At 40.1% G+C, this 12,216-nt stretch overlaps 1 pseudogene; it reads right to left on the bottom strand.

Moving 5' to 3' along the window:
* Window positions 1–9,594: 9,594 nt before the first annotated feature.
* LOC109252203 (60S ribosomal protein L6-like) lies at window positions 9,595–10,525 on the bottom strand (annotated as a pseudogene).
* Between the last annotated feature and the right edge of the window lie 1,691 nt (window positions 10,526–12,216).

Here is a 12,216-nt window from a genome sequence, read left to right on the forward strand (position 1 = left end):
AGAGCTTTTTATCTTCATAAGGTCCCAGTAGTTCATTTTTGCTTTTAATTCCCTTGCCTTTGGGGATGTGTCAAGTAAGAAATTGCTACGGCTGAGGTCAGAGAGGTCTTTTCCTGCTTTCTCCTCTAGGGTTTTGATGGTTTCCTGTCTCACATTCAGGTCCTTTAGCCATTTTGAGCTTATTTTTGTGAATGGTGTGAGAAAGTGGTCTAGTTTCAATCTTTTGCATGTTGCTGTCCAGTTCTCCCAGCACCATTTGTTAAAGAGACTATCTTTTTTCCATTGGATAGTCTTTCCTGCTTTAAGACACATATTCTTAACCATGAAAGAGACCTGCTGGACAAACATGAAGACATTGGATGGGTGCCAGCTCTAAAAATACACTTGGTATATACAATATATTAATCATCAAATTTCAATAAATAAACATTTACTGACTACCTACTGTATATCAGGAACACTAGAATAAACTAAATTAATAAAACATGGATCCTTTCTTTGAAGAGTTTGCACTTAATTGGGAAAAATAGATGGTAAAAAAATAATTCCAATATAATACGGAATGTGCTCTGATAAAAATAAAAACAGGGTTCTGTGGATACTTACTTTAACCCTGTCAGGAGGCTTGGGCAATGGTTCATAGAGGAGGCAATAATAAAGCTACTTCTTAAAGAGCAGTTCTTTAAAAGAATGAGAGTGGCAAGGAATATTCTAGGTAGAGAACACAGCATAAGCAAATGCACACCTGTAAAACAGCATCCTTTGTATAAAGAACAATATGCAGGGTGGGTTTTTTCTGTATTATCAAGTCCTAGATAGGTAGTTTGAATATGGGAGATCCTAAAACATGGAAAAATTCAGATTACTCTCTGTTTGCCAATAATATAAATTTTATTATGGTGGTCCTTAGATTTTGACCTGCAAATTTGTTGGTCAACACTTCAACAGAATCAAACTCAACGTCATACTTATTTATTTATTTATTTAAATATGTATTAAGCTAGTTAGCATGGGAAAAATTTTTTAAAAACAACAATTGAAAAAGTCAAATGACAATATCATTTTATATTTCAAGAGTCAATATCAAGATGTTATTACCTGCATAGGGAAATGTATGTCATTGTAGCTCAGCTTTACTAAAGATTGATCATTCTCCTATTAACTCAACAGTGCACTCCACAAGTAGTTCAACCATTATTAAAGAGGTTTCTTGGAATAAATGATTTCTGCAAATGAGAAGGAGAAAAATCAAACAAAAAGGAGTTAAGTGCATTGATCCTAGTGAAGAGAGGAAAGAGTCGAATTCACTCTTTATTAACTTAATTGAGGATGTATTTGCTGAGGACCTCTGATGTGTTGGGTGCCATTTTCAGAGCTAGAAAAATAACAAAAATAAAATAGTCTGACGGCTCAAAAATATATAGTCTGGACAAAGAGACAGTCACAGGAACAATATGTGCTTGTGACAAGCTACAAAATCAGACAAAAAAATCAGTTAATTTTACTTGAGAAATTGAAGGGTTCGGAAAGTTTTCATAATGATGACATTAAAGCTGAATCTAAAATGACTTCATCAGGTGAACAAATATAGGAGGAAGAAGAAAATTCATGGAAGTTCAAAGTGTATTTTTATTCGAGCACTTCCCCAGCTGATGTGGAATGGCTACAGGTATCCCACACAGGGTTATATATGATATGCTGAGTTTAGCTCTTCTGTAGGTAATGGAAATTTATCAGTAGCTCCTAAACAAGCATATCATAAAGTCTGTGTTTAGAAAGAAAGGTTTAGGGCACCTGGGTGGCTCAGTCGGTTAAGTGTCTGACTTCAGCTCAGGTCATGATCTCGTAGTCCATGAGTTCAAGTCCTGCATCTGGCTATGTGCTGACAGCTCAGGGCCTGGAGCCTGTTTCAGGTTCTGTGTCTTCCTCTCTCTCTCTGACCCTTCCCCACTCACGCTCTGTCTTTCTCTCTCTCAAAAATAAATAAACATCAAAAAATTTAAAAAAAGAAAGAAAGAAAGATTTATCAGCAAATATTAGATCAGTTAGAGGTGAGGGAACCATCTAGAAGTCACTTCTAATTGCTGAAGTCAGTTCCATTTCGCCAATAGACATCGCTTCTTTTGTACTTGCTACTCTCTCTGTGCCCTGACATTGCTTCTAGGGTGAGTTCAGCCTAGCACTTTCCCAGGGAGTGAAAACTCATTGCCCACTAGACTCTAAAACCAATGAGGGTGGGGACTGGGCCCATCTCATTCACCATCAAACCCCTATATAGCCTGGCACATACAAGGTTCTCAAGAAATCCTTGTTGAATGGATGAATGAATTTGGAAGTGTTTAAGAGAGAGAATCTTCATGATTCTGTGATCAGTTACATCTGTGGGATGTGAAAGTAGAAGGAATCAAAAGTGATTCCATTAACTGAGAAAAGTAATTCATACGAGAGAATTCTTAAAGAAGAGAATATATGTTTTTCTTGGGCATGGTGACAATGTGGAATAAAGCAGAAAGAAGGTAAGAACAAGAAGAAAGTTAGGGATAAGTCAAAAGAAGTGCTTGTAATAACAGGTGGCAGCACCCAGGAAATATTATTTCAAAAGATCCATGATTTAGGAACCATGATGGACTGAATGACTAACTTGAAATTCTAGAGAGTGGCCTGGGGAGGCAATTTTAACTTGAATTGAATTTTTTGCCTAATACTCACCAAAAGGAATTTGAGTTTCTTTGGGAAGAGTATAAGACACAAAGTCTAATCGACCTGGGAAGGACAGGGTGGCACTTACTAAAAAAGAGTCCTAAATTCCAAATGGAAAAAAAAACTGGCCTCTACAGCTATGATGTGTGATTTTAAATGGCCTCTCCATATTTCTGCTAGAATTCTGGGATTTTCATGCTGGAATGTGATGCTAGATTGATAATACAATGAACAAGATGATTCTCTCTGACGTATTCTTAAAAATTTCCTTTTAGAGAGGAGGAGAATTTTACACCATAGACGATTTCATCCTGTGTGTAGTAGCAATGGAAAGAACCAGCTGTGAACATGTGAAGGCTTTCTACTAGCTCTCCTATGTATCCAATATCCAGCTCTCCATACCCAACACTAAAAGCCAGAAAAGTTAATTCCAGAATCTCAGGTGACACAAATTTACTTCTTGTTCTGCTATATCAATTTGATAAATACACAGAATAAAATTCTTTATTTAAGATTTATATTCTGAACACTTAACGTGGTCCAGCCCTTTGGTAGACTTTGGGCAGAAATTTTGAGTGGTATTATCTTCCTTTTTAAATGTAAAGATATGGTCATAGTCACTTGACTTCTGTCCCCTTACGATTCATATGTTGAAGCACCAGATCTCTGTCTGTATTTGGAGATGGGGTGTCTAGGAAAGGGATTATGTTAAGTTAGATCATTGGAAAGAGCCCTGATCTTGATGAGATTGGTGTCCTTAGAAGAACAGATGCCAGAGAACTGTCTTTCTCTCTCTTTACATATGAGAGCATCTTGGAAAGGCCATGAGAGGATTCAGTGAGAGGTGGATGTTTATAAGCCAAGAAGAGTGTCCTCACTAGGAACCCACCTTACCTGACCTTGATCTGGGAATTCTAGCCTCTAGAACTCTGAGAAAATTAATGTCTGCTGTTTAAGTCACCCAGCCTGTGGGATTTTGTTGTGGAAGTCCAAGCAGACTAATACAACTTATAAATAATATGCTCAAGTCCTCTGTCAAATTTCAAGCTTTTTTTTTTTTACAGTTCAGGGTTTTTTTACAAGTATTTTAAAAGCTAGTAATCCAACTAGATAAGAAAAATGCACACGAAATAGAAGAAGACAACAAATAATAAAATGTTCAATTCAATACAGTCAAATGCAAGGAAGAGGGCATTATTGGAGATTTCATAGAAGATTGAAGGACTGGTACAACTTTGACTAGATAGTAGAAAGATGGTTGGGTGGAGATGGTGGAGAAAATATATAAGAAAGAGCAGAAACGAGCCTGGACGATTGGGCAGAAGGCTCTTATATTTCATGGGAGGACTGGGATCTGAAGTTGGGATGAATGAAGTACGTAAGGCTGGTTGTGGTTTGAGATGACGGCAGAGCCTAGGGCAGATGCAGCAGGAGAAGCACATCACAAATGTACTCTACTCCACCCCTGAGGCAGCAGTGGAGATTGGGTTATGCCTGGCAGAATGGAGTACCTTTACCACAAAAGCCAGGGGTAGGCTGATGCCTAACCGTCCGTCATTCAAGGAACTTCCCTGGAACAGGAGTTTTACAAGAGGGTCCCTCACTGAGAAGAAGTGTCTAATAGCTGTAGCCATGGTCCACAGTCAGAAAGTTCTTTAGTAATAGGAAACAAAAAGAGCTAGAGAGAAGACTGGAGTCTACAACAGGAATGGGTGCCAAAGGGTATGAAAATGTACCCAGGATTTGTTTAGATCAGGTATGGCGGGGCCGACAGATCCGAAGATGACTACCATTGAAAAGATGGTTTATGGGGCGCCTGGGTGGCTCAGTCGGTTGGGCGGCCGACTTCGGCTCAGGTCATGATCTCGAGGTCCGTGAGTTCGAGCCCCGCGTCGGGCTCTGTGCTGACCTGCTCAGACCTGGAGCCTGTTTCAGATTCTGTGTTTCCCTCTCTCTCTGACCCTCCCCCGTTCATGCTCTGTCTCTCTGTCTCAAAAATAAATAAACGTTAAAAAAAAAAAATTAAAAGAAAAGACGGTTTATTATCTACAATTCTCAGAAGAAAGGGGCCCTTCATGGTTTGCAGAGCCACATGGGGAAGCACTTGGATCTGTCAGGAGGCAGAAGGAAAAAAGGGAAAATTAGGGGTTTGAGGGAAGGAATGAGTGAAGCAGGGTAAGTACATTGCATAAGTTTAGGATTGGATAGTCTGAATAATTTCAGTGGGTAGGGTGGTCCCTCGTTGTCTAGTACCTGGCCCTGGGGTGATTTAGGGCAAGGAGACTACTGGCCTGGTGTGTGAAAATTTGAAAATGGAGGGGATTGGAGGTATGAGCTATGATTGGTTGGTTTGCATATGAAAGGTGTGCTCATAGGCCAGGCGTTTGCTATCTTTAGGAACTAGATAACCTCTGGAGGGCAATCTCTCCTCAAGCCACCCAAGATGTCAAATATAGAAAATTAAAAAAAAAAAAAAAGATTAATATAAAAAACACTATTTAAAATATGTAGAATGAAAGAGTGAACTGAAAGAATAATTAAGAGTCAGGAGGCAACATGAAACTGATATCTGGATCTTAAAACACTTGATTTAGCCACTTAGGTTCAGATTAGATAGACAGATAGACAGATAGCTTTTTCTCCCTGTTGTCTTAAAAGGGGCACAGCATTACCAAGCTGAGGTTGGAGAGAGGCCCTATGCAGTTATGTAAAATAGAAATAGATTCGAAAACTGCATTTTGGGAAATTTATGAAGTCATTCAGGCCCAAGTACGTTATCCTGCGTATGATTGGGGTGAAACAATGCACCTCCAAATTTATAGTTACTATATTCAGCTATCAGCTTACATTACCTCTCAGTCTCTGGCCCAGTAACTTTCAGTTCTGAAGATCTATTTAAAACACATGATTTTAAACCACATTCCGTTAACAAGCTCTGTTTTGAATGAGTTTCTTTGTATAAGTAATGCTACTTTGTGCTTGATTTGTTCAAAAGCTCCTTAAAATCCCCTGAACCTCAAATGTACTCCCGTGTCTTACTGCCACTCTCATTTATGGAAACACATGTAAAGAAACACAGATATTTCATTTCTTTCTTTCTTTGCTTTTTGTGCCCACAGAGCAAGCTAATTGTGCTCCTTTAAAGCAAAGTGACAGTTTTTGATTCAGGTTGATTTAACTTAAAAAAAAAAAAAATTACTTAGGACAATCAAACATGAGCATTAATGAGAAACACACGCGAGGCTCCAAATATTCTGAGAATGAATGCAAAGCAACATCCCGATGAACGTGGGGTCGGGGGTTCCTGGACCGTTTCTGCACATGCGCGTCGGAGAGCGTGAGAGATTGAGCGTAGGTGTGTGACAGTTCGTGACTGTGAGTGTATCTGCACATGTTGTGAAAGCCCGGCTTCCGCTGCAGCTCCCGGCACCCTAGCGACGCGATCTTTTACATGTAGCAGGACACCCTCTAGGATATTAACACTCTACCATTTCCAAGGGCCTCTGTTCACACCAGCTCCAGAGTAAACACCATGAAAGAAGGAGCCTCAAGCTGCTAAAAAGCACACAAAGCAACAAGGAGAAACAGGTCCAAATCTCATAAAAAATGGAAAATGTTTCAAGAACAACTGCCGGTTTGTTCAGAGAGTGCCCACAGAGCAGGAGGGTAAATAAAACTCAGTACCTGTTAGATTTATAGGCAAATAACCATTATCTACTATGTGTAGATGAGTGAATGGTAATTTTATGCAAACCACAATAAGTAAATTCAAACAGTATGAACTAAGCCTGCACAGTAAGAGCAGGAAGTTCAAGGAAAGAAAAATAAGGAAACGGTGTTTTCTGTGTGGTGTATCACCAACCTGGGAAATCCATTACAGAGCCAAAAACTGGAACAGGATTTTATAAAAGCGCTAGCTTAAAATAGAGCTATAAATCCCTTAGGACTTGTGTGGTGATTTCATACCTGAAGCAAAACTCTGCTCCCCACGATCTAATTACTGATTGGCTTTACATAGAGGATTATGGAGAATTAGTAAGTTGGAATGTTTATATGACAGAGTATACAGTGTAAATTCCTTGGGAGCCTTCATGGGGCATTCAATTTTTGAATGAATCTGTTTCAGTCAAGTATCATCAGTAGACAAGCACCCTAACCAATGGAGCTTAGAATTTTAGGGAACTGTGTCTGAGAGCTGCGTAGCTTTCTACTCAAAATTGATCTTTCAGAAGATTTTTCAAAAGCAGAACGTTCAACTTTGGCCAAGTTTAAAATCTCTTTAAATTCTGTGAAATTTTTAAAAATCTCTTTTTTTAAAAAAATGTTAATTAAAAAAAAATCTCTTTAAATTCTGTGAAATTCTGTAAATTTGAAAGTGAAATCAAGGTTTTTCAGATTCAGATTTCATTGACTCCTAATCAAATGTAGTTTCCTAGGCCGTAGTAGAAGATAAGAAAGAAGGCTTTTAAAGGATTATATAAAATCTCTATAAATGGATTCATTAAAATAAGGGGACCAATTTACTTCTAACAAACCAATTTTAATGAGGCATGTGTCAAAGAATCTAACATTTGTAGATTCCATTTGAAAAGAATGTGAGCATAAAAACATAGTGGAAAGTGTTCTTTAGAGCAAGATGACTATAGGTTTTAATAAAGTTAATTTTGTTTAAATTTGTTGAAAAGCTCTAGCGACTTCACATTATGGGGTAGATGCATAGCATATTAAATGAGCTTGCAGAGGCTTTGAAGTCAGAAATCACTGGTTTTAAATATAGGCTCTGGAGGGAATGAGGAGAATTGGAGAAAGGAAGGAAAGGAAGAAGGCTGGGAAGAAGAGGGGAAGAAGGAAGAAAGAGCATGCGTTAGGCAGATTATCTGTACCTGGCATTATCAAGACGCTTTATGTATACATCTATCTTCAGCCGCTAGTTGTGTGATCTTGGACAAATAACTTTATCTCCTTGGGCTTCAGATTCCCTAGAGCATACTCTAGAATGATGGTAGTGGCAGCATAATTTTTTGGGTGATCCTTCCAAATCACATTAGAAAGATAGCATCGAGGGGCGCCTGGGTGGCTCAGTTGGTTAAGCACCTGACTCTTTCAGCTCAGGTCAACATCTCACAGTTGTGAGATCGAGCCCCATGATGGGCATGAAACCTGCTTAAGATTCTCTCCCCCTCTCTCTCTGCCCCTCCCTTGCTAGATTTGTATCCAGTAATATTGAACTTCAAGTACAAAAAGCACAGACAACTGTTATCAACAGGCAAATCCTCAAGGAATATTGTTGCCATGAGCCCTTCCTAAGAAATATACTCAAGCATGAGCTTCAAGCAACCAAAGTGACTACAAAGACATTGAAAAAACACTGGTAGCATTGAGCACTGGGGGTTACTGACAGCAAATAGAAGTGAACAGCAGGCACTGTGTTCCTTGAGTAAATAATACAACACCATTTATTATCTTGCCAAAGGAGTCCAGCATGAGTTTGATCAAGCCTCTGGATTTAGCTGCAAATTAGTACAAAATATATTTTTTCAGGAGAAAGATACTAGACTCCATCATAAGTATGTGCTCAGCAAATCCAGAACGTGGAAAATCTAGAGGTAAAAATCTGCTGTCTCCTCAATAGCTGTAATGTAAGGAAAAGAAGGGGATAGAATAGAAATATGTAAATTTAAACAGAGACTTAAGAGACATATCAAGTTTTTAAAAATGGGCAAAATCTAACTATGGTATCTAGGGATGCACACGCAAGGATGTGGCTGCTGTCACAGTCAGGATAATGAGTACTTTTGGAGGCAAGAAAGGGGCTGATGTTGGGAGGAGCTTCTGAGGTGGCTAGAAGAGTTCTGTATCTCCATCTGATTACAAGGGTGTTTGCCATACAATAATTCACTAAGGTCTGCACCTGACTCATACAGCTGTCTATATCTGTGTTACTTTATAATAAAAAAGGTAAAAATAAAAAAGGAAAATTTTACGAAACTCGTCTGAGCTCTGCTCACTTATACCAACTATCTCTACTTCCTCATCTGTAAAATATAATTTTCCCTCTTATAATTGTGTTTCTGTTAGGACCGATGTCCTCAATATTCATCCCCCTTCTCTCCATATGACTGCACAGTTGGTTTTTTTTTTTTAAATTTTTAATGTTTATTTCTTTTTTTTTTTTTAATTTATTTTTGAGACAGAGCACAAGTGGGGGAGGGGTAGAGAGAGAAGGAGACACAGAATCCAAAGCAGGTTCTAGGCTCCGAGCAAGCATTCAGCACAGAGCCCGATGCGGAGCTCGAACCCACAAACTGTGAGATCATGACCTGAGTTGAAGTCGGTCACCCAACCAACTGACCCACCCAGGTGCCTCTGAAGATGGGACTTTCTATGGAATGACCAAAACACACGGTTTGTCATCTGTGTAATAGTATGTACAGCATAAGGGCTTTTTGGTTAAAAAAACAAACAAAAAAAAGATGGTAAATAATTATACTCATTTGCTATGTTGCTATGTATGCTTTTAAAAAACCAGATATACAAGATTGCAATGATTACGGGGGAGAAATGGGTATTACCCATTCAAAGGAAGGAAAGTTTGTGGCCGGAAGAGAAGAGCTAGTTTTTGTCCACATAGCCCAGTACTGACCTGCTCGGTAATGACTGGGGAAATGTCGCTATTCCCTACTGGTGGGTGCTGGGTGGCAAGCCAGACGGTGAGGATGGCAAGAACGCTGATCCAAACCGATGACACAGTGGAGCTTCCACTGCAGCTGGTGCCAGCCTCCCGACCCCGACTGCTCTTAGCAGAGGCCAAGATGCCACAAGCACGCAGAGTCAAACCACACCTCTGGGCAGAGAAAGATTAAAAACAAAAAAGAAAAAAAAAGGCACAAAAGAGATGGATCTGTTATTTAATTAGGTTCTTTGTAAGAAATTTAGAACACCAATTTGTGAGGGTAAACTCCATTCGTGAGAGCAAACACAGCGGAGGTAGCCCTGAAGCTGAGGAACGGCTTTGATTTTTGGCAGAATTTGCGAGTCCACAGCTTTCTGATCAACCTTGCGCTGCTCTGTAATCTCATATTTCTCTTTCTCCGTGTCGAAGATCTCACCTTCCTGGTGTCTGGGCTTACGCAGCTGCTTCTTCTTAAAGTAAGCATCAGTGAGGTGTTTGGGGATTTTCACATTGCTGATATCAACTTTGGTGGAGGTGGCAATGACAAATTTCTGGTGTGTTCTACGCAGAGGAACTCGATTAAGGGACAGAGGTCCAGTCACAAGTAGCAAGCCACTGCTCAGTTGCTTCAGGAAACCCACTCTCTTGCCTCTGTGGCGCCCAGTGAGGATGATCAAAATGGTCCCAGGAGTGATGCTAGCTCGCAGTTTCCTCACATGCTGACTAAAAGGTTTTTTGCCGTGGCTCAACAGCTTCCGAGGCACATCTTCAGTAGGATAATACGTAGGCATTTTGCGAAGTTTAACCACTCGGGTACCACCATTCTTGTCACCACCAACTGGTTTTGTGACAGTAGCAAGAACCTTCTCCTTCTTTTTCTTTTCAATCCTGGATTTAGCTGCTGAATACTTCCTCGTGTACATGGCCTTTCTCGAATACATAGCCGATCGGGAATATCTGCCAATTCCTCTGACTAGGACAGGGTTTCGGCTGCAGTGGGGCTTCCCCTTCTTTGGCGTTTTAGCCTTGAGGTTACCCTTCTTAACCTTGCCACCAGCATCAGCCTTCTTGGCTTCAGGTCTCTTCTCCTTAGCATCCGGCTTCTCAGCTTTTTCGCCCGCCATCTTGCAAGATGGGAAAGAGAACTAAGATCCTGGCTTCCGGTCTATATCTTTAATGTTTATTTCTGAGAGAGACAGAGTGAAAGCGAGCAGGGGAGGGTCAGAGAAAGAGGGAGACACAGAATCTGAAACAGGCTCCAGGCTCCGAGCTGTCAGCACAGAGCCCGATGTGGGGCTCGAACTCACGAAACGTGAGATCATGACCTGAGCTGAAGTTGGATGTTCAACCGACTGAGCCACTCAGGTGCCCCTGCATAGTTTTTTAATGCAATAGAACAAATTACCTTTGAGCCAGTAGAAACCAATAGAACTGAAACAAAATAAATGTTTACTAAGGTGGAAGTAAATAAAGGACAATCATCCAATCTTCCTCTCCTTGACTACTCTCTCCACAAGGGACAGTATTATTTAATAGAAAAAAAATGCAAAAGCCCCAATTTCTATATAGTCTTCACCCTAATGGCCTACATGCAAAAAATTAAACACAAAACCTACTACTTTATGACAAAGTTTAAGAGTAAGTTTCAATTTATTTGATGATTTCTCTCCTTGTCTATAAGTAGTCATTCAAAACTCATTTGCTGAGAGCATTTCCTGTGGCCTGTTTTGTTTTTTCTTTGCTCTGAGTTAATGAACCAGCAAAACAAAAAAGTAGAATATGAGTTTCTTTAATTGATAGAGTTGAACTTCCAAAGTTTTTCAGATTTATTCAATTTTAATGATATTATAACTCAAATGTATAGGCAACAGAATAATCTTAGAATCAATCCTGGCCCCAAATCTGAAGGTCTATAAACAAAAGGTATTCTGGGAACCACGGAAATATTTTAATAAAGTAAAATAAAATCAATCTTACTAAAAATGTTTAAGTTGTTAATGTTTCCTTAGTTCACATGGAGGAATTTCCATCAGCTTGTCAACTTGGTCATGGTGATTAGCTGACAGAGTTCAGTGAGGACAAGAAAAAAGGGACTAGACTCGGGTCCCCTCAACCCTGACCACAAATCCAGCATTCTTTGGCTGCCTCCGCCAGGGAAGCAAACAAACAAGCAAACAAACACCTAAAACTCTATGTCCTTGGGAGGATGCTTACTATGGAGATTAGGCAAGACCAGATTAAACCAGTCTGCACCCAGGTGGACCCCAGTGCTGAACTTTCACTGACTTTCCCCCTCATTATAATAGGAAAAATCACACCCAGGGCAGAGGTTTAACGTGTTAATTACAGGTGCAATTAACATGAAGAAACATGACCTTTCCTTTAAATGCACAGGTGCTGGGGCCCCTGAGTGGCTCAGTCAGTCAGGCATCAGACTTCAGCTTAGGTCATGATCTCACAGTACATGGGTTGGAGCCCCACACCGGGCTCTGTACTGACAGCTCAGAGCCTGGAGCCTGCTTCAGATTCTGTGTCTCCCTCTCTCTCTGCTCCTCCCCCACTCACACTCTGTCTCTGTCTCTGTCTCTGTCTCTCTCAAAAATAAACATTAAAAAAAATACACAGGTGCTGATAAATCCCCATTTCTACTTGCTTAGGTATCACCCTTTTCCACCCAAGTTTCTTTTAAAAAACTCTACCTTTCCTGGGAGAGTCAGCCTGAGGATTCTTGCTTTGTTCTGCCTCCCCTGTGCTCAAAAGCCCCAATAAAGCCTTGCATGAAACGTCCATTTGGCCTCTTGTCAATTTCTGTTGCTTAGAAAGCACAAGGGCCTGGTTTAATA

The sequence above is a fragment of the Panthera pardus genome, unplaced genomic scaffold (genome assembly GCF_024362965.1).
Source record: "Panthera pardus isolate Hobbes unplaced genomic scaffold, ASM2436296v1 HiC_scaffold_21, whole genome shotgun sequence".
NCBI lineage: Eukaryota > Metazoa > Chordata > Mammalia > Carnivora > Felidae > Panthera > Panthera pardus.